Below are 19,314 nucleotides of genomic sequence, written 5' to 3'. Positions count from 1 at the left end.
GGGTTCATCAATATATGAATAAAAAAAAATTGAGAAAAATCAGGCTCGCTTATTTTCCCGGAAAACTCAGTTGGATTTTTTTTGTTTTCCTCTGACACTAATTACTTTGAAAAATCATAACTCAAGAAACAAAACAAAGTTTTGTAGAAACAAAGTTTTTTTTTATAAAAAAAGCAAATTTTCTCAGAAATAAAAAAAAACATTAACTGGAAAAAGTTTTCCACAAAGTTTTCCACCGTTGAGAAAATTCGTAAAGAAAAGCCGGAAAAACTATGCTCCAACTCGTGGAAAATTTTCAAAAAAATATTTTTGAGAAGATAATTTCATAAGCTTTAATCGCTGAAATTTTTGAAATGTACTTTTTTTTCGTTTTTGAGTTATGGCCAATTTTGTAAAAAATATGCAAATGTGCAATTTTGAGCCTTTTCTTTGAAAAATCATAACTCAAGAAAGAAGCATCGTAGAAACAAAGTTTTTTTTTATGAAAATGAAAGCAAATTTTCTCAGGAATAAAAAAAATATTAACTGGAAACAGTTTTCCACAAAATTTTCCACCGTTGAAAAAATTCGTAAAGAAAAGCCGGAAAAACTATGTTCCAATTAGTGGAAAACTTTCAAATATATATTTTTGAGAAGGTAATTTCATAAGCTTTAATCGTTGAAATTTTTGAAATGTACTTTTTTTCGTTTTTGAGTTATGGTCGAGTTTGTGGAAAATGACAATATAAGCCTTTTCTTTGAAAACCCATTTTTCAATCGAAGCATCGGAAAAACACAGATTTTTTATCAAAGCAATTGCAAATTTTCTAAAAAAATCTGAAAAAAAAAGATATGGGATTGGTTTTAATGAAGTATAAGTCGGAATGGATGATATTTTTCATGAAAAATTACACCGCTAAGAAAAACTGAAAAAAAAAACTGTTTCTGCCTCAATTTTTCATTACACTGAAAAGGGATTCTTTCTTTTCTATGGAACAAATAAGATTATTATTATTTTTTTAAATTTCATTCATTCAATTATTCAGTATATAACTTACATTTTCATCTTAATACTATCTATTTTTTCAACCGGGAAGATTGTCTTTGATTGCTAACACCAGAAGATTATGGTTTCTTTGTATTATTAAGAACAAAGCATGCTGTATTTTCTTGGTTTCCATGTGCATCTGAGAATTCACTAGCAAAAATGCTTCGTTCGTCTTTTGGTATAAATGAATGATATTTTTTGTTCCAGGAATTGGAACAAGATTAGAAAATCTTTCCTGGAGAAATTTTTCAGCCTCTGAATAGTCATTTTCAGTTGCATAGATAAATTCCCAATCTTTTTTTAAATTAGTCTTTCACCTTTTGCGACACAGCCCAGTCGAAAAATTGTTTGGCGTTATTAATTTCCGCTGTCTTTCTAATACTAGCATCTCTAGCCATTCGCTTAATGTCAAATTTCAAAAATGTATGCAACCATGAAAATGATTTTAAAAGAATCTTCCCGGTTGAAAAAAATAGATAGTATTAAGATGAAAATGTAAGTTATATACTGAATAATTGAATAAATAAAAAAAATAATAATAATAATCTTATTTGTTCAATAGAAAAGAAAGAATCCCTTTTCAGTGTAATGAAAAATTGAGGCAGAAACAGTTTTTTTAGTTTTTCTTAGCGGTGAAATTTTTCATGAAAAATATCATGCTTTGATATAAAATCTTTGTTTTTCCGATGCTTCGATTTAAATATGGGTTTTCAAAGAAAAGGCTTATATGGTCATTTTCCACAAAATTGGCCATAACTCAAAAACGAAAAAAAAGTATATTTCAACAATTTCAGCGATTAAAGCTTATGAAATTACCTTCTCAAACATATATATTTGAAAGTTTTTCACTAATTGGAACATAGTTTTTTCCGGCTTTTCTTTACGAATTTTCTCAACGGTGGAAAATTTTGTGGAAAACTGTTTCCAATTAATATTTATTTTTATTCCTGAGAAAATTTGCTTTCATTTTCATAAAAACAACTTTGTTTCTACGATGCTTCCAAAGACTTCTTTCTTGAGTTATGATTTTTCAAAGAAAAGGCTCAAAATGGCACATTTGCACATTTTTCACAAAATTGGCTATAGCTCGAAAACGAAAAAAAAGTACATTTCAAAAATTTCAGGGATTAAAGCTTATGAAATTATCTTCTAAAAATATTTTTTTTTAAATTTTCCACGAGTTGGAGCATAGTTTTTCCGGCTTTTCTTTACGAATTTTCTCAACGGTGGAAAACTTTGTGGAAAACTTTTTCCAGTTAATATTTTTTTTATTCCTGAGAAAATTTGCTTTCATTTTCATAAAAAACTTTGTTTCTATGATGCTTCGTTCTTGAGTTATGATTTTTCAAAGTAAGTAGTGTCAGGGGAAAACAAAAAAAAATCCAACTGAGTTTTCCGGGAAAATAGGCGACCCTGAATTTTTCTCAATTTGATATTCAACCATTTTAAGTTGAAAATTGTATGTATATTCAGTTAAGTTTATATGATGTTGTAACCCTGGGGCCCAAACAGCCGTAGCGGTAAACGCGCAGCTATTCAGCAAAACCAAGCTGAGGGTCGTGGGTTCGAATCCCACCGGTCGAGGATATTTTTGGGTTGGAAATTTTCTCGACTTCCCAGGGCATAGTGTATCTTCGTACCTGCCAGACGATATACGATTGCAAAAATGGTCATTGGCATAGTAAGCTCTCAATTAATAACTGTGGAAGTGCTCATAAGTACACTAAGCTGAGAAGCAGTGTCTGTCCCAGTGGGGATGTAACGCCAGAAAGAAAAAGAAGATGATGCTGTAACAACATACGAATTTCATTTATTTTTAAAGTATACTTGAAGTTAAATCACATTGAAAATTAAATATTTTTTTCTGTGTGGTGCGTCACTTTTTAACTGGTAATTAGAAAATTTTCATATTTTGCGATGTTAATGATAATTGTAGCTCTCCGTCAAAATTTCAAGTCGATCACTCACAGGGAAACAAAGTTACAGCAAGCCAAAATATAACATTTTGTATGAAAATCGTCTTTTACCAATATTATTCTTGGGACAGACCTGGTGTAGTGGTTAGAACACTCGCCTCTCACGCCGAGGACCTGGGATCGAATCCCATCCCCGACATAGTCACTTATGACGTAAAAAGTTATAGTGACGACTTCCTTCGGAAGGGAAGTAAAGCCGTTGGTCCCGAGATGAACTAGCCCAGGGCTAAAAATCTCGTTAATAAAGTCAAACCAAACCAACCACTATTACTCTTGACCCCAAAACCCCCCATTGGTTGCGCCACTGCTCGTGTGGTCTTCTGAATTCAAATCAAATTGAAGAGCACAACTTTTGAAAAATAAGCTGCACCATACTGTGGAAGTACTCATAGCATACTAAGCTAAGAAGAAGACTTGTCCCTGTTAAAACGTAACGTCAGAAAAAAGAAGTGGAAGATTTCAATTACTCAATCAACAGGATCCATGCCGTGATATTCCACTCCAGTGTTTCGCAAACCAATTGAAAACCCGCCAACAGTTTGATTTTTAATACTTTATTGCATCCAAGTTCACACTCAGCCGGAATCGTTTTTTGTTTTCTATTTTGCTTCGGTTTGTCACTTTTAATATTACTTGTTGATATTAATGTTTCACAATAACAGTTACTTGTTTCTGTTTTTTTTTTCTTTTTTTTTGCTTTGCTCAGCAACAGAATCGTCTTACACACACGGTTGGCTGTTTTCTTTTGTTTTCCACGTAGTTTTTAATTGTTTAAAGTTTTCAATTGTTTCCTCTGTTTTACGCTGCTTATCATCTATGACATTTAGGTTTCATGTTTTCTTGACTCACCATTTAGTATTTAATATTTAATCGATTTCTTCGTCATTTGTTTGCTTCTATAGTTTTATGGTTTTGATATTGATTTCGCTTCCTTTTTGCTAGATTCTCAGCTTGAATTCTTTTTTCTCCTTCTAAGCAATCTACTATTGTTTCCTTATCGTTTTAACGACATAACACCATTTCTTTTTCTTACTTGGATAGTAGTGACCAAACTTATCTATTTTGTTTTTCATTTAGATTTAGATCGCCCTTCAGTAAATCTACCAATTTCACAGGGAATCGAATACAATCAATCAATCAATCGATCCATGGTGCCAGACCGGCTGGCATTACGCATCGCGAATGGAGTGTTTCTCGCTCTCGTTTCACTAATTGCGTCCCATTTCGGTTCCGCTCAGACCAAAGAAGGTTGCGTGGATGTGTGTAAAGTGTTAATATAGTTTTACTTTAACAGTTTTGGTTGGTTATCTTAGCTCGTCATTGCTGTTACCCTCCCTCGTTTCGTCTTCTTTATCGATAGTAAAAAGGTTGTAGTGTAAAGTTTGTTTGTTTGTTTGTTGGGGAAAAATCATAACAAGAAAAGTCGTCAATAACCATGTTTTTGTTAGAGATGATTGTATAAGAGTGTGTTTTGGTTTTTGCTTGTTCTTTTACCTTGTTTGAACGTTGTTCTTAAAGAGTTAGCTTGGAAAAAAGTTGTTGCTTTTTTGTTTTATTTTATTAGTTGCTTAGTTTCGCCGTTCCTTCTCCTCCAATAATACATATCGTAAGAATAATTTCGAAAGTCTTTTTTCTTTACTTGTTCATTCTAGGTTTTAAGTAGTGTTCTCTTTTTTGTCCTATTTGATACATTGTTTGTTTTATCTTCACTGCGAGCAATCTGAAAACGGGATTCCTTTGTATTATTTTCTTTTGATTTATATTAAGTCTAGTCTACATCCACAACTATTTGATTTTCTTTTGTTTGCTGTATTTGAGTTGATTCCTGCTCTTCTGATAAGATTCCGATTTGCCATCCGATAACTTTAACATTAGTACTTAGTTTCTGAAATTCAGTTACACCGATTACACAGTTTTCTAGGTTTTTTACTTTTGCTAGGTAAATTTGTCTTATCTAGTATGCTGGTTTTCACTCCTTTTTTTTGAAAATTCATCTAGTCTAAAATAAATTCTAACGCTTCCAATAAGTTCTCTGATTCGTTTCCTAATAACAATAAAAAGTCTGTTTCGGCTCTTGTTTTCAATTCACACTGTTCAAATACGCTACTGAACCAGCCTAATTTAGCCGTATTGTTTAAATGTTCGAAAAAAAGTTCCACTCTTTCGCTACTGATGGTGGGTATAAGACTTCAAAAAGATACGAAACGAAAATCAGTGTGTACAACAACTTGTTTCCGAATATATGTTTGTCTTACAGCTAGTTTGACGTTTCTGGTTCGCTACTTGTTTGTGTTTAAACTTTTGTTTGCTTTGTTTTGATTTCAGTTCGGTTTTTACTTTTTTTTGCTTAACGACGACTTCTTATTACTCCTAAATATCGATTTCTTGTCCACAGTAAAGTATTCAGTATGCTTTCATTCTTTTGTGACTACCACTAACATGACGAAAATCACGGTTTCTTCCATTTCTGGTTTAAGGATAGGGGGGTTCTCCACGGTTGTTTTCAATATTTTTCCGTCGCAAGAGAGTTCGTTTTGATTTGTTCCTAATGAAGATGAATTCCGATTGAGCAAGTTTGATTCGAGTTTTTCCTAATGCGCTATTGTTTTGTGTTACACTATTACTTTGCTTTATTGTTATTCTTTACCATGTAAGTTTATGTGTGTTAGTTCGGTTAGTAGTGAAACGTAGTTGTTTATGTATGCTCTAAAAATCAGAATAAGTTTGTTTTAAAGTTACCGTTAAATTTAAAATGTAAACTTGTCCCTTGTGCAGTTTTATATGGTATAGGGCCTCCAGCTAGGAGGTGGTCAAAGAGCCTTCCAAAAAGGTTTCCGGTGTTCGCTTGTGAGTGTCTATGGATGTAAAAGTTTTAGTGCACCATAGTAATTGTGGGCTGTGAACTACTTCTAGTGCCACCTACCTTTTGCGTTGCGGTTGTGTTAGTATGAGAAATACAGTTCTATAAGTTTACTATTAGTTGTAGAAATACCTGTGAGATTGGTTCGCTAGGGCGCGCTACTCTCTAATGGGTTATATAAGTTTCTACCTTGAATCGAAACAAAACAAGAAATACTAAATACGAAGCTTCGAGTGTGAAACGAAATTCCATGCCAACTAAAATAAATAATTTGATTAAACTTTCTTTTCGGTACTGTTAGTAATAAAAACTTAACCTAAAATAAAACATATCGTCTTAAAAGTTGCATTATTCCAGTAATACACTATTCTTTTTCCCTACGACATTGTTTCAAACAACTTCGTTTAAAATACTTGTTATTTGTTTTCTGGGGTTCGCTGGTTGATTCTGCACATTCAAGGGCTATTTGCGGTACTAATATATGCGCATGTGCTTCTAAAGACTGGATCCAGCCAGTTTGTGTGTTTCCATTGGTTTATTTCTTCATTATTTCTTAATCTTATGTGGTCATTAACTACGATTGGGTTATGCATTTCTGAGACATCTACATTTAGCTTACATGTGTGTTTGTGTATATGGGTGTGTATCAGATTGTGAATAGCAGTGCCAGCCTCGGTTTGTGTTTGTGTGTTAATGTGCGCAGTGCGGTAGGCTTGATATAGTTAGAAGAAATTGTGTGGAGAGCGAACGTTGAAAATTTATGACAGTCACGGTCGCCATGTTAAAGGTATATATCGTTACGACAAAATTGTGTTTTGCTGTAAGATCTGTTGAAATTCCATTTGAAAAAATTCTGCAAATTCTTGGGTGAGCTTCGACTGAGGTTATGTTATTGTAAATTTTGCACCCTATCGGAGGTGAAACCGTCGCCAAAATCGTCGCCAGCCAAGCAACCGCTGTGAATTTGACTTTTCGCCAGTCTTACCAACACAATGGCATTTTGATTTATTTTCTGGCATTTGACGTTTAACCAGTCTTGCTGGCGATGATTTTTCCAGTCTGTTCGAAAGTTGGCGGCGCGTTTTGTTGCGAATGAAACAGACAATATTGAAACAATGTTGGATAAAAAATGCTAGTTTTTTTTTGTTATTTTTTTTCGACGTTTCGGTCCATTTGGGACTTTTTTCAAGGGTTCAATCACTGCGGTCCAATCGAAAAAGGTCCACCAGGAATTTCTTCATCGATTCTTTCGAGTAATTTTTCTACATATTCCTCCTGGGCTTTGAGCAAAAAGTCCCCAAGATATTTCTCCAGTGATTCTTCCAATGCTTCCTTCAAGAATCCCACCAAAAAATCCTCCAAAGATTTATTTAAGAATTCCTCTAGCGAAACATCAGGAATTTCTAGAAAGATACTTTCATGACTCTTATCCTGAAAAGATCGTCAAGAAATACCTCCCAAGAAATTACTACAGGGATTCCATCAAAAATTCTACCAGGAATTCCTCGTATCAAAAATCTTCCAGTGATTCTTCTTCCCTTACAGAAGTACATGTAGAGTTTTACTCCAGGAATTCTTACAGTGATTCTACCAGGATTGCCAAGAGTTTCTCAAAGGATTCTACCAGGAAGCCCTCAGGGATTCCAATAGAAATACTGCTAAAGAATTCACCAAAACATCTTCCACGGGATGCCACTAGCAATTTCTTTAGAGATTCCGCTTCCAATTTTTCAGAGGTTCTCCCAGGTTATCCTCCTGGGATTCTTCTAGGGAACCTTCAATAAATTCTTTTATAAATTCCTCTGGTGTTTCCTTCAAAGATTCTTAGTGGTATCTCCGTAGCGACCCTACAAGGCGTTCGTTCTGTATAATTTTCAGGAATTACTTCAAGAATCTGTTACAAAATCCTTGGAGGATTCCCAAAGGGATTTACCCATCAATTTTTCCAAGTTATCAACCAAGAATTACCTTAGAGAATCTTTTAGGCACTCCTTCAGGGATTGGTTTGAAAATTCTTCCCCAGATATATTTTTAGGAATTTCTCCAGTGATTTCATTAATGATTCCTCCAAGGATTTCTTAACAAAAAGCTCCATGCATTTTTTTCCAGAAATTTTCCAAAAAAATCATTCAGATTACTTCAGGGAGTCAACCTGAAAGCATTGACAGGAATGCTTTGTTTAATTTTTTGAGTAAATAGCAGTGAAATCTCTGGATGAATAATTCCCAGAGGAATCCCCAAAGGAACTCCTGATAGAATTCTCTGGAGGAATTCCAGATGGAATCTCTGAAGGACCTACTGATAGAATTCTTGGAAGCTTTCCAGGTGGAATACATAAAGAAACTGCTAATGAAATCCCTGGAGGAACTCCTGATGAAATCCTTAAAAGAGCTCATGATGTAATCCGTATAGGAACTTCTGATGAAATTTCTGGAGGAATTTTTGATAAGATGCCTGAACGATTTCATGATGGATTCTCTGGAGGAACTATTTTTGAAATCCCTAAAATAAATCCAGATGCATTTCCTTGAGGAACTCCTGATAGCAATTTCAGGTGGAATGCCTGAAGAAATTCTGGTGTAATCTCTCGAGGAACTCCTGATATGATCTCTATAGGAATTCTAGCACGAATATCTGAAGGAGCTCTTGATGGAATCGCTGGAGGAACTCCTGATGAAATCCCCAGAAGAACTCTTCTGGCCTTCCTTAGTCGAGTGGTTAGAGCCCGCGGCTACAAAGCAAAGCCATGCTGAAGGTGTCTGGGTTCGATTCCCAGACGGTCCAGGATCTTTTCGTAATGGAAACTTCCTTGACTTCCCTGGGCATAGAGTATCATCGTACCTGCCACACGATATACGAATGCGAAAATGGCAACTTTGGCAAAGAAAGCTCTCAGTTAATAACTGTGGAAGTGCTCATTGAACACTAAGCTGAGAAGCAGGCTTTGTCCCAGTGAGGACGTTAATGCCAAGAAGAAGAAGAACTCTGATGGAAGCCCTAAAGAATCACTATAGGAAATTATAGGAAACCCTGGGGGAATTTGCGATGGAATTCCCCCTCCTGATGGAAGAACTTTTATAGGAATCCCTGGAAGAGCTCCTTATGGAATCCCATGAGGAACTCCTGATGGAACCCCGTGAGGAATTACAGGTGAACTTTTGGAAGGAATTTTTAATGGAATTCTTGCCCGAATAAAAAATACAATACAAAAACAATATAACGTATTGCAACAGTACCATTCAATATATTGGAAATACAATACAGTATATGTAAAATGACAATACAGTTACAGTACAATATATTGTTTTGAACAGTTCACTGTATAGTATATAAGATTTTTTCAATATAATGTATGGGTGGTTAAGTATCGTAACAATACAAATATATATATTTTCTCATACAAACATTTTGAAAATACAATACGATATAATGTTCATGTATTGTTTTGATTAGCATTTCTTGTATTGTTGTACAATACAAAAACAATTCAACGAACTGTATCATGGTTGCATTCGTCGTTACAGCTAATGTCAAGTGACTTCTAAAAAACTACTTATTTTAACTTTTTGAATATTTTTCACCCAACATTTCTTGCTTTCTGAACTTGTTTTGTTTATTTCTTTCAGCAAAGCTACATAGAAAAAAGCAACAGTTGTTTTACGCGAAAATAGGAATTTGACCAAAATTGTAAGGTATAAAACCAATTAAAAACAATACAATGTTCTGTTACAATATATTATATTGTTTTTGAATTGTATATCCAAACAAGAATAATATTGCTTCGACATTCAATTACAATACGCTGTATTGTATCCAATACGTTATATTGTACATTAATGGTTTATTCCATTCACTGAATGATACGTTTTTATCCGGGTGGTTAAATCACTGGACAAAGTCTTGACTAAATTTCTGAAGTAACACCTGGTGGAATCATTATGGAATTTAGATAGAATTCATAGAGAAATTCCTGCAGAATTACGTGGAATTCCTTGTCAAATACTGATGTAATTCTTGTAGGAACCACAGGTAGAACTGTTGTTGCATATGCTGAAGAACTAGGATTAAGATTACGCTAGTGAAATGTATAGAACTAACTCAATAGCGCATGTTTAGTAGCTTCTAGATTAAAAATAATTAAATAATTTGAATTTTGATTTCACAGTATAACAGTTAGTAGAAACGGAGCTAAAATAGTATTCACATTGAACACAGAGGGTAGCACAGGAGGGAATTATACAAAGACAAGCACACTCATGTTTTATTTATAGACATTAAACGCTAAGAATCAAAACAAAACCAGAAAAACGTAACAGTTGAAATAAAATCTGCAGCAGAACAGAGTGTCTGTTTGAAATGAAATTTTTTCAATAAAAAGAAACCCACTGGATCCGGCCAAAGTGTTGATTTTCATGAACAGCGCATTTTTGCTAGAATACCATGTCGTCGACGCTTCGTAAATTCACGTATTTTGACTTGCCACCAATTTGCACCGGCAGTTTATGGGACGCCGATGCTTCAATTTGACATGCTGACGTCAATGTTCGTGCAACATCGAGATGCGTCCACCGAGCGTCTGTTGGAGGTGCGGCTCAAATAGCGTCTGACTACACGAAAAAAAATTGTGCGGTAAAAACTACCATTTTAGGGGGTTAACTTAAGCGCTCGCACCGGCAATTTTCAGCAGACCAGAAATGGCTTGATTTTACCATGTCTGTAGTTGGAATCAGATTGTTGTAAATTATTTCTGACAAATGTACCAGTAATGCGGTGGGGTGTACCATAAACATAGTAAATTGGTCTGAATTTCCATGATAGTTTTAAGAATGGGCGTAGTCAGCTAAAATAGTTATTATTACTACAGATTTTTTTCCCGTGTAGCATCCAGCGGCTGAATGCTCTTCCCCGGAAGCTACACCTGAGATTGCAGCCCCATCACGGCGGATAGGGAACCTTAGGCTAACAACTTACTGTCCCTAAACTTCAAAAATTTTTTCAAGGAACCGACAGAGAAAGATTACGAATTGATTTCCAAAGTAACCGCTAATTCACCTTTTTGGGCTTATAGAGCTATTATTCGGCTAATACAGGGCTTGTCAGCTATATAATAGCACTATATAAGCTCGCAGGGTAAATTAAAGGACTAATTGGTTATTTGCGTCAACGTCAACGACTTTTAACGCGAAACAATGGACTTGAATTGGAATATGGAACGTACTAACCCTAGCCCACAGAGCACTATGGGCGATCAGGTGGCCAATAATCGAAAAAATGACTTGTTCTGATAGATTTTTCTTATACATCATTCCATAGTAAACACTTCTATAAAGTTATTCCTGGAAAATCAGGGCAAGATCTTTTATATTTTAATTGATACAGTATGTCAAAGTTAGAGTTTTTAAGAAAAAAAAAAGAATTCAGTGCAAACACAAGGTGCACATTGACTACAAATATACTGCATAATCGTAATATTTTATACAGGTCTTTATACACTGTCCGAAAGCTTATTCAAAAAGCTATCTAAGAAAAATAAAATGAAATAGAAATTCGTACTTTAGGTCGGAAACATGCGGGAGTGCACTGAAAAAATATATTTGATTTTATATCGAAACTTTACACATCCTATACTTTTTTGTCCCAAGTTGTCCCAGGCTAAAATTTATTTCCAAGGGTACTTGTAGATATAACTAAAGGATCGTGGAGAATTTAGCTGCACAAATTTGCACTTTTTCAATTTAGGGCTTTTTGATTTTTTCCAATATTTTTAACCATTCCTTAATAGAAACAGCCAAAAAATAACTCAGAGAATAAATGAATATCGCTAAATCATTCATATCATCATTTCTATGTAAGTTCTAGCATTTATAATAATTTGCACAACGTTATCGGCGAGGTTCGTCTGCGCATTGCGCGGATTCGTCGACAGGAGAAAAGAGTCGGACGTTGACACGTCGAGGAAGATGTCACAGTGAAACAATGCTTCTTCGAAGAACTGGAGACACGTGCTGCAAATATTTCGGAAGGTGGTAGCGTACAAAAGCAATGGACCGCCATCAACAATACCTTCTTCATCACCAGCGAAAATAATCTGGGTGAGCTATGCGCATGGAGAAAACGGTGGATCACCGATTAAACCTGGAGGGCCCTAGAAAGGGAAGTTAAGCGATCATGTAGGCGGGACAAACGAGTGTGGGCGGACTCCCTTGCTGACGAAAGTGAGAAAGTCGCAGCAACCGGTGACATTCGTCTTCTCTACAATATCTCACGACGCCTCAGCAAGACAAAGATGAATACGACGATGCTCGTGAAAGACACGACTGGATAGCAGTTATCCGACCTCACTGACCAGCTGAAACGCTGGTTAGAGCACTTCGAACAGATTTTTCAAGCGGGATTCCGTGCCAGACGATCCTGTGTGGATCATATTGTCACGCTCCGTACCATCCTGGAGCAAGTCAATAAATTCCAAAAGTTCCTGTATATGGTATTCATTGGCTACGGAAAAGCTTTCGACCGACTCAATCACGAAAATATGTGGGGTGCCCTAAGACGCAAGAGTGTTCCTGAGAAAATCATCGGCCTCATCGACGCACAACGGGGTCTAGTCTGAACTTATCCGGGTTGTAGCTGGAGTGAGGCAAGGATGTATACTATCACCGCTACTGTTCCTCGTCGTAATTGACGAGATTCTGGTAGGTGCCATTGAACAAAACCGTGGGCTGCTGTGGCAGCCTATTACTACGGAGCACTTAAATGACCTCGATTTGGCTGATGATATTGCTATCCTAGCACAACGGCGCTCTGATATGCACAGTAAGGTCGACGATCTTGCCGAACGCTCCTCAGCGGCAGGTGTCAACAACAACGTCAACAAGACCAAATCGTTGGATATAAACACGGCCAGCACTTACAGCCTTACAGAAACCGGGGAAACAGTGGAGAACGTCGAAAACTTCCAATATCTTGGTAGCAAATTGGCGTCTGACGGCGGTACCAAGATCGACATAGGTGCACGAAACAAGAAGGCGAGAACAACTTTTGCGAGTTCAAGAAATATGACACGTGGTGTGTATTAGCGGAGAACACTCAACGGCTACATGTGTTCACTAGCCTGGGACACGGTTATATGAAAAATTTAGATTCTCGCTCCAGTCCACTTTTTGGATTACATTCAGGTCCCATAACAACTGTGCAAAATTTCAGCTCGATCGGAGAAACTATATTTTAGCGCCAGCCGTTCAAAGTTTGTATGGGATTTACTATGGGAAAACTTACTTTTACAAAGAAAAATCGCCAGAGATCGCCCATTGTCCTCTATAAAAATTCTGAACTCAGATCTCGATAGGTATTTCTACGATGAGCAACATTGCCGAAGACCGCAAAGCAATCCGATGCTTATGAAAAAAGTTATTAGGCATAGACTATTCGGAAATTTTGCCCGATTTTGTTATTATTGTTATTCCTTTACGTGTTAATCAACGTCGCCTTGTCAATAGGTTTTTATTGAATAACTTTTTTCACTTCACAAGTGTCGGATTGTTTCGCGGTTTTCGGCAATATTCTTCATCGTAAAAATACCTATCGAGGTTTATGTTCAGAATTTTTATAGAGGACAATGGGCGATCTCTGGCGATTTTTCTTTGTAAAAGTAAGTTTTCCCATAGTAAATCCCATACAAATTTTGAACGGCTGGCGCTAAAATATAGTTTTTCCGATCGAGCTGAAATTTTGCACAGTTGTTATGGGACCTAAATGCAATCCAAAAAGAGGACTGGAGCGAGAATCTAAATGTTGTCCCACACTAGTGTTCACCAACAGATGCCTACGGTATATAATTCGGGCATGGTGGCCACATAACTGGATCTCTAATGCTGAGCTCCATCGTCGGTGCCACCAGCAACCGATACAAACCGAAATTCGACAACGAAGTTGAGGGTGGATCGGCCACACTCTTCGTCGATGACAAAATGATACACCGTTTTATTCGATTACTTACGACGTTTTTCAACTAATGAAAAATCGACTCAAGTTGTGTTTTGTTTTGATTCATTAAGTCATTTTGTCCCTCCATATAACGGAGCGGTGAAAGTACAGGGTGTCCGCAAATTATCCGTACAAACTTTGAAGGCATGGCTGTATGCAATCAAGCAGAATAAATTCAGTATTTTTGCATGGTTTAAAACATACACCTATTATATTATTAGGTAGTAAGTATGACACATTTCCGATTTCAAATATTTGTGAAACCAAGGCAAATGTGTTGAGATGTCTTAAAGGGAGCTGTTTTTCGAACTTTATGACGGAAGAGAAATGTCCACAGAATTCATTGGATTTGAACCGTATAATTTTCTATTTCCAGTTTAACTTGAAGCCACTAAACTGTAGGTTGCTTCAAATAGTAATGGGACATTCAAATTTGCACATCTCAGTAAAAAGCAACCATTTCCAAATTATTTAAAAGTGTATATTGTTTTAACATATAGATGTATTAAAAAAGGTACATGGACATTGATTTTTTATTGTTTTCAATACGAGATCATCTTTCCCATATTTTGCTGCTCGGATAATTTACACCCTGTAGTGGTTAGGTTGCGAAAAGTTTGGTTAGGTTGTCAAAAGTTTTTTTTTTTGAAGCTCAAACCGTTCACTGCAACATCTCCAAATAATGTTTTTCGGAGCTAGAATTTTTCAAACAAATTACATGTAACTTATATGTCATTTTCAGAAGTTATTCTTGAGTCAAAATGATCGATTTCTCTATGGAAAACACATACCTATTCCACCATACTGAGATTTCCAATAATTTCAACTCATTCTGGATGGAATTTCTCTATATTGTTTTCAACTATCTTTCATGGAATTACTTCTTAGAATTCAGAAGACTATTAAAGATAAGCAAATCTTGAATGTATCATTCTTATTTTGCTTATAACAAGATGAAACTGAAGTTTGATTGTATTTCCATTTAACAGTAGAAAAAAATTGAAAAATAGTAGAAATATAATAGAATTCATTCGTACTATAAAAAACAATGTGAATTTACAGTAAGAACAATAAAAGTAAGAACCTTGCTAAAACTTTGAACAATAAATACTAGACTCTATTGTACATCATAGGCTTTATGGTGTTTGAATAGGTTCAAGATTTGTGTAAATTTTTATTCGGGTAATGATTGAAATTCAAATAGAATGGAAACAAAAGAGTCTTCCCAAGTAACCATAAGCACTAATAATAAGCCCTTAATCAGCATCTTAAATGCGTACATGCATTATAATAGCACCACAAATGCTTACACACCCTATAACAGCACTTCCGCTGCATAGAAACCCTATTACAGCATCATTAATGCTTCTAAGCCTGATGCATACGGGCATTAAATAAGCACTATATTGGCTCTATATTCGCATACAGGGCCTGTTTAAATGCCATCCAGTGTTTTGACAGATATACCACGTGCTTTGTGTTTACATATAGTGGTGAGAGGGAGTCAAACATAAGTCTTCTCACTACTACAATTGCAGCTTTTATGACGGGGAAAAGTGGTGGTTTAAATTGGTCACTTTTCTTTCCAATACTATTCATCTTATGTGGGCGAAGGAGCAAAGGAGCAGAACTTCAACAACTCAACAATACAGGTGTCGCAGGTTCGAGACGCAAAATGAGGAATTTCATCATTATAAAACAAGGATCAATATGTGGCAATTTCAAGTCCTCAAAAGGATTAAAACCACCAAAATGAATAAGTCTGATACGGAGAAGTACTATCTCAATCATTTTATTACATTTTGCATACTATTCGAGGTTTCCATTTTCATTCATTTATTTATTTACCTCGTGTACCAGCTGCTTGGCCGCATACGCGAAAGCTCTCTGGCTGCGTACGCGAAAGCACAAAATGTTCGCCCGAAAAACCTGGCGAAAACAACTGACGTTTCTCACGTGGTCTTATATCAGCTCTAGTGATGCCGAAGCACGGTTATATCTTCGCATTATAATGGCACGCTATTTCGCCTTTTCTGGCATTATAATAGCATTATATGCGTATATAAAACTGACAAGCATCAAATGATTACCCTATATGCGCATATAATGCTGTTACCGTGCCGCATTATCGTGCTTACTGGTTACTTGGGTTTTATGAACTTGCAAGAATATCAAAAAACAAGAATGCCATCGTGATTTAAATATTTATTTTGGGGTTAAAATATGTTGCTGAAGTTAAAGGGGTTCAGTTTTATGTAATTTTCGTGCAATTCTTGCAAGTATGAGTTGCATGTTCTAATAAGATAGTTTCAACAATATTTTCAGTAAATTAGTGAAGTTCTGTAAAAAGAGTAATGAATTTAGAATTTGGTAACTCATATGTACCATATTATTAGTTAATGGTTTCGAACATTCGATCTGAAGTAATCGTAAGGATGTATAACATTTTTCCAGCAGAAGATTGAAAATACATGCTGTCCACCATTGAATTTCCAACCGAACATCTGTATCTACCACAAAACCTCCAACTATATAGCAGCTTTTCCCCTTGTAAAAAGTCGAACAAACTCACCACAATGGAGTTTTTGTTTGCGTTCCATTTATCATCAGCAACAAACAGTGGTTCAAAAGTGCCCTCTAGTAGTGGGCGAAGCTGGTTTCTGTTGCCCCACTCTGAAGTGGGTACCGTAATTTGGGGTGTACTTGATCAGTGGGGAGAAGTTGGTCACTCCTGTACCCACGTGTATAGACTCTGCCAAGGAAGCTATAATATCATTTCAATTAAGAATGAGTGGCACATTAAATGAAAGCTAGTCTTGACGTTCCTATATTTTTTTCGACTTTAAAGACAATTATACCAAGGAACAACAGGTTTTTTTTTAATTGTTTGATGAATTGTTAAAGCGATCTTCTTATTATTTTGAGCAGCTTATGTAGAGACACCGAGTAATTGGAATCTATGATATTTGGTCGAATGACATTTAGTCGAATGACATTTGGTCGAATGACATTTAGTCGAAAGTACATTTGGTCGAATGGACATTTCGCCGAATGGACATTTGGTCGAAAAGAATTTTATTGCTTTAAGAAGCATGTGATATTTTGTTAAAAGGATTTTTAGTCGAAAATTTTGTCGAATAGGGATTTTTCAGATTATTGTACAGGGTTTGACTCTGACTCAATCACAGTGATTGAGTCAGAGTCAAAGAATGTAATTGAACTGAGAGTAACAATCATTACACTAAATCAACATGAGTAGGAAAACATATCATACAGCTAATACTTTTAAATACACTTCGTCAAAATCGTTTCGCAAAAGCCATGGCCATTAAAATTAGCCTGTTTATTCTATGCACAAAACTGCATTATATGCAGACCATTCAAGACGATCAAATTGTTCTATATCCAACTGTATCAGATCTGGTCCCCGCAAATTTTACCTTTTTATCAAACGTGATTGGTAATAATGGTTCCGAGCACTCACACTGAGGTTAATATATAAAGAACGATGACATTGTGGAAGAATAATGAATTCAACAATGTATAATATTCCAATAACTGAACAACGAGAGTATTCAGGAGGATTTTTCACAAAGAATGATGATACTTTTAAAGAATAATAAATTCAACATTGAGCAATAAAAAGATAAAATAATTTCTAAAATTTTACAAAATTGGATAAAATCCCAATTCAAAAAGGGTGGAGAATATGAACATACTTAAAAACGATATCTCTGTTCGGTAATTTATTTTACGGTTTTCAATCAGTAAACCACAGAAAATACTGAGATTTCAGCTCTTTTGGATAATATTACTAATTTTCAGTAAAATTTTTCCTAGTTTACTGAACTCGGTAATCAATTATGCTGATAGTACCGTAAAGTTTCAAATTCACCGAAAGAAGCAAAAAGCCAGTAAAATGTTATTACTTATCAGTATCGATTCTTTTTAACCGAGTTTTCGTTAATATGCAATGAAAACAATTGACCACGTGTGCTATCTGTCAAGAGGATGTACTTATAGCTAAAAAAGAAAAGAAAAAGAATGCCTACTGACGAAAATTTCAATTTTGTGATAGAAATATACATTTGATAGGTATTTAAACTCGTCCATCTGCATCACTACTCATGGTAAGTATGCGACGAATAAAAATCAGACGAATAAAAATCGAAACGATCTTCCGCCAATGTTTGTGCAACGGAACTCGCACAATGCTGGACAATTTGGCTGGTGCTAAGATTGTGCAGCAACATGTCTTGCATTCTGAACTTACTGGAGGCCGTTTCAATTCTGGTGGATAAATATAATATTCGTCATGTATTTCCTTCTTTCCTTGTATGCAAAGCATACCCAATCATTCTCGGAGATCCAGCTTGTCGGAGACATGCTCGGGCTGCAAAAAAAAAAAAACAAGTGGATCTCTGGCAAACCATGGTGTAATATAAACCCAGTTTGGGAAGTCGCGAGGAAATGAAGACATCATATTCCAACCATGAGAAGTTGATAGGAGCATAAAAATGGGAATGCCTAAAGGGGTGGGAATGATTAGCATTATATTCATATCGCGAACAACCAGTAGTACTAAAATCGTTTAACTGAAAAAATCAGCAAAAAAAAATGTAAATAAAAAGCACTTTACTGAAAAAGACAGTAAAGTTTCGCAACAATTTTTACTGATTTAATCCGTACTTTTTTGACATTTCGATATTTGCTGCCTTGCTGTATTTTCGGTAATTATATTTTTTACCGACATAACTCTGCTGTTCAAAAACCCAGTAAAATTTTACTGACTTCGGTAATAAAATCTAAGTGTGAACACTTTCAAGAATAATACATAATAACATATACTAATCACGTTGTTAAGCGTAGATAATAATTATCATGTAGATGGATTCGTTACTAACCTCAGATGAAAAATATGTTCATCTAAAATAAACTTTAGATCATCCATTGAACAAAAAATTAGTTTGATTTTATATATATTGAACCAATCGATATTGCGATCAACTATTACTAAAAAATCTTCCTACGAAATTTTCTAAAGTCATTCGACCAAACGTCCATTCGCCCAAATGTCCCTTCGACCAAATGTACTTTCGATCAAATGTCATTCGACCAAACGTCATTCTACCAAATGTCTTTCGACCAAATGTCCGAAAGCCAGTAATTGAGCTGTCTTATACATTCCCAATATATTTTATGACGAAGCCGTGTGGCTAGAGTCCGCGGCTACAAAGCAAAGCCATGCTGAAGGTGTCTGGGTCCGATTCCCGGTCAGTCAAGGATCTTTTCGTAATGGAAATTTCCTTGACTTCCCTGGGCATAGAGTATCATCGCACCTGCAAAAATGGCAACTTTGGCAAAGAAAGCTCTCAGTTAATAGCTGTGGAAGTGCTCATAAGAACACTAAGCTGAGAAGCAGGCTCTGTCCCAGTGAGGACGTTAATGCCAAGAAGAAGAATGTGAAT

This window comes from Aedes aegypti, chromosome 2 (assembly GCF_002204515.2).
Source record: "Aedes aegypti strain LVP_AGWG chromosome 2, AaegL5.0 Primary Assembly, whole genome shotgun sequence".
Lineage (NCBI taxonomy): Eukaryota > Metazoa > Arthropoda > Insecta > Diptera > Culicidae > Aedes > Aedes aegypti.
Note: the sequence above shows the minus strand (reverse complement) of the source record.